The sequence below is a fragment of the Oratosquilla oratoria genome, chromosome 13 (genome assembly GCF_046742065.1).
Source record: "Oratosquilla oratoria isolate Oo_2021 chromosome 13, ASM4674206v1, whole genome shotgun sequence".
Lineage (NCBI taxonomy): Eukaryota > Metazoa > Arthropoda > Malacostraca > Stomatopoda > Squillidae > Oratosquilla > Oratosquilla oratoria.
The window spans coordinates 54433034-54438033 of record NC_134789.1 but is presented as its reverse complement, the minus strand read 5'-3'; positions in this window follow the sequence as shown (position 1 = coordinate 54438033).

Sequence of the window (5000 nt, the reverse complement as noted above, 5' to 3'; positions counted from 1 at the left end):
AGAAGGATGTAGTGAAGGCAGTTGTTAAGATGATGAAAACAGGTAAGGCACCTGGGCTGGATGGATGCCATGCAGAATGTCTAAAAAAAAAAAAGGAGGTACAGTGATGGTGGACTGGCTGGTGAGGTTATTCAATGTTTGCTGGAGAGAGGGTAGAGTGCCGGAGGACTGGAGGAGTGCCTGTATAGTTCCACTTTACAAGGGAAAAGGGGACAAGTGTGAATGTAGTAGTTTCAGAGGGATTAGCTTGTTAAGTGTAGCTGGGAAGGCTTATGGGAGGATCTTGATTGAGAGGATTAGGAGAGGAACAGAGGGAGTAATTGGTGAGGAACAGTGTGGGTTTAGGACGGGTAGAGGTTGTGTAGATCATATCTTTGTGGTAAGACAAATATGTGAGAAAACTATAGGAAAGGGGAAGGATGTTTTTTGGGCCTTTATGGATCTGGAAAAGGCTTATGATAGGGTAGACAGAAAGGCACTGTGGGAGGTTATGCAGATATATGGGATAGAAGGAAAGCTTCTAGGAGCTGTCAAGAGTTTTTATGAGAGTAGTAGAGCTTGTGTTAGGATTAGAAATGGAGAGAGTGAGTGGTTCGAGGTAAAGGTGGGACTTCGTCAAGGATGCGTTATGTCACCCTGGCTGTTCAACTTATACATGGATGGGGTAGTGCGAGAGGTAAATGCAAGGGTAGTGGGTCAGGAATCGGAGATGATTAAAGAAAATGGAGAAAAGTGGGAGGTGAGCCAGCTGTTGTTTGCGGACGACACTGCGCTTGTGGCAGGATCGGAGAAGGGATTGAGGAAGTTGGTGACAGAGTTTGGGAGAGTATGTGATAGAAGAAAGCTAAAGATAAATGTGGGTAAAGTAAGGTGATGAGATGTACAAGGGGTGAATGTGGCAATAGGCTGGAGGTGAGCATTGGGGGAGAGCGACTGGAGGAAGTGGATAGTTTTAGATACTTGGGTGCAAATGTAGCAGGAAAAGGTGGAGTGAAGGTGGAGGTAGAATGTAGATTGAGAGAAGCGAATAAATGAATTGGTGGATTGAAGAGTGTAATGAGGAATAGATATTTGGGAATGGATGTTGAGAGGAGACTGTATGGGGGAGTGATTGTGCCAACAGCACTGTATGGGGCAGAAACATGGAACATAAAAGAGGAAGAGAGAAGGATTTTTAATTTGTTTGGGATGAGGTGTCTGAGAAGTGTGATGGGGGTTACTAGGCTGGGTGGAGTGAGAAGTGAGGTGAGGAGGGGAACGGGGATGGAAAGGGAGTTGGGAGATGAGGTTGATGAAAGAGTATTAGGATGGTTTAGACACATGGAAAGAATGAGTGAGGAAAGACTAGTAATAGAGGTATGGAAGGCAGATGTGAAGGGAGTGAACATGAGGGGACGTCCTGGGATGAGGTGGATGGATGGGGTGAAGGAGGCTTTGGGGAAGAGGGAAATGTCTGTTGAGGAAGGACGGGAGAGGACAGAAGACAGGGGTGAATGAAGAATGGTTGTATATGGATGATGTTGTGATGCATGAGGTGGAATGGGCGGGGGGATGGGGGGGTGAGGTAGTATGTGTGAGCAAAATTTGACGCAGCCCGAAGGGATTTCTCCCCGTCTTCTCCTTTTATGCATGGGGGGACGGAGAGGGGGGGTCGCCGATTTAATGAAGCGGCCTTGCTGTGGATGTGCTGTGTCTTGCGACACTGCTTCTGACCCAGGGCAGTGGACAAGGTGCAGGGATGACCCGTCATCCAGGAGGTGATAAGATAAGATGGAGGGTGGAGGGGCATGGTGTGCATTCAAGGATGGAATGGGTGGGAATGATTTTATGCCTTTTCCTTTTTGGCTACCTCCCTTGCAAGGGGGAAAAAGCCTTGGCATATGTATGTATGTATCTATCACTTTTGTTTTTCTAGCATTTTTGTTATTTCCCCCCCCCCAGCTTTTTTTTTTTTTTTTTTTGTCACATTTTTCTGTCAAAGTTTTTGGAAAAAGAGGATGATTATGTGGTTAGGGAACTGCACTGAACTCAAGTGGTCAACAGTTTGATTCTTGGTCTCGTAAACTACATAAATGCTTCTCTTCTTTCCACACCCAAGAGAAGCCTATCTTGAATTCGTCAATAAAAACTTCCTCTCTGGTCTAAATGACAGAATTTCGTCCTTGTTATTCAAAGGTACATAACACAAGTTTGGCTTGCGATATATATTCAGAGGAACGCAAAGCGACAGTGTACAGGTACATGTACAGGTACTGGTACTGGTACTGGTTCTGGTTCTGGTACTGGTTCTGGTACTGGTACTGGTTCTGGTACCGGTACTGGTAATGGTACTGGTACTGGTACTGGTACTGGTACTGGTACTGGTACTAGTACTGGTACTGGTACTGGTACTGGTACTGGTACTGGTACTGGTACTGGTACTGGTACTGGTACTGGTACTGGTACTGGTACTGGTACTGGTACTGGTACTGGTACTGGTACTGGTACTGGTACTGGTACTGGTAGTAATACTGATAATAATAATGGTACTGGTACCGATTTTGTCACCGTTACTGGTACTGGTACTGGTACTGGTACTGTTACTGGTACTGGTACTGGTACTGGTACTGGTACTGGTACTGGTACTGGTACTGGTACTGGTACTGGTACTGGTACTGGTACTGGTACTGGTACTGGTGCTGGTACTGGTAGTAATACTGATAATAATAATGGTACTGGTACCGATTTTGTCACCGTTACTGGTACTGGTACTGGTACTGGTACTGGTACTGGTACTGGTACTGGTACTGGTACTGGTACTGGTACTGGTACTGGTACTGGTACTGGTACTGGTAATGGTACTGGTAGTAATACTGTCACTGGTGGTAATAATGGCACTGGTACTTGCACTAATACAGGTACTAGTACTGTTATCGTTACTGGTGCTAGTACTTGCTTTAATAGTTCTAAAAGGGCCGTAGGTAGACCAGATGATTCTGCTGGTTCTACGAGTGATATTGTTATGATTTTAGTTTTACCTATTATTGACCATCTAGATGCTGGTGGTATTTAACACACTCAGTAATCTTAATCCAATCCAAATCAACTTGAGAAAATTTGTTTCCCCCACACTAACTAATATTAACAAATCTATCTAAATCCTTGAAATAAACATCACACCATGTAATCTATACATCTTCCAAATTAAGTTGATAAATTAGCTCCTCCAACTTCTCCCAGGTCCGTCTTTCGAAGTAGATTCTGTGGCTAGCAAACCGTTGGATAGGGCCGAGCCCACCAATAGCTCAAGTAGGGAGCTGAGGATCCTTATCTCACTTCCCCCAATTAATTCGAGTGGACTATAGTCCCACTGTTAGCATTAGGGACAAAGACGCTGCGGTATGATCCCTATTCAGGGTTCGGGTTATGTTTCGATGTATTCATTCAGGCAGAGAGACTAATGTGGTTATTGGTTCTTAATTAAGGAAAAGGTGGAAAAAATATCTTCTAGTGATGCTGCAAAGAAATTATCAAGATGAGATTCAGCTGATTTTTTTTTCTAAGCGGCTTTCGTAAGTTAGAAAAATCCTTTAGATGCATATTTCTGAAAGGAAATTCTTCGATAATATTCATACATGTTTATGCAGTCGTAATTGCAGAGTATTCTAAGACACCCCTACGAACCACAGTCACACAGTGCTATATTATAAACGAAAACGAAGCTTTATTTGAAGAAGGATGGGGATCACTTTTATCCTCCACTGTTCCTCCTTTCTGTTATCCTCCTTGAATATTTTCTTAATTACCTCTATGAATCCACATCTCCGGGGTGGTTTTGTCCACCTGGATTATCCACCTGGATAGGCAAAGACATACAATGCCCTCTGACCGTAGCATTAGTCCTTCGAGAGCTGAGTTTTTCCTCAAATGAATGAAGTTGCCTGGCGGCAGCCAGTATGAAATATGCATGCCTATTTTAGGGAAGAAACGTTGAACTGTTGTCTTTGATATATTAGTGTGGGTTTGTTTCTGTGTCACCGAGTCCTAGAAGGAAGAGGAGGGGCACGGTTGCCATTTATCACTTCTTATTATGTAAAAAAAAAAAAAAAAAAAAAAAAAAAAAAAAAAAAAAAAAAAAAAAAAAAAAAAAAAAAAAAAAAAAAAAGAGAGAGAGAGAGAGAGAGAGAGAGAGAGAGAGAGAAGGAACGTATGCCAGCTTGACCGAGTGCCACCCATCTGGGCCCTTTGGATAGAAATGAGGGATTAGTATGATATGAATATCTGTATCTCAGTCCATCATAAGCAGGAGACCACATCTAATTCTCTCAGCAGTGAACAAAAAAGATGAAACCCCATCTATTCAGATACATTAATGTTCTGGGTACTTCCTATTTATGTTTCGGACAGTAGTTCTCAACCTGTAGGCCTAGCCAGGCCCCCCAAGGGAGCCATGGTAAGAACCTAGGGGGAGTGGGGGTTGGGGGGTTGGGGTATTGTCTTACAAATTATACATTTCGATCAAATGTAAGGAAAAAAAAATCATCAATCTGTCCTGGGAGAAAAAAATATAAAGTAATTGTAATTGTCACCTTTCTTATAAAGAAAAAATGCTATATCTTCATCAACGTCTTATCATCATCATCATCATCATCATCATCATCATCATCATCATCATCATCATCATCATCATCATCATCATCATCATCATCATCATCATCATCATCATCATCATCATCATCATCATCATCATCATCATCATCATCATCATCATCATCATCATCATCATCATCATCATCATCATCATCATAATCATCATCATCATCGTCATCACCATCATCATCATCATCATCATCATCATCATCATCATCATCATCATCATCATCATCATCATCATCATCATCATCATCATCATCATCATCATCATCATCATCATCATCATCATTGTAATCATCATCATCATCATCATCATCATCATCATCATCATCATCATCATCATCATCATCATCATCATCATCATCATC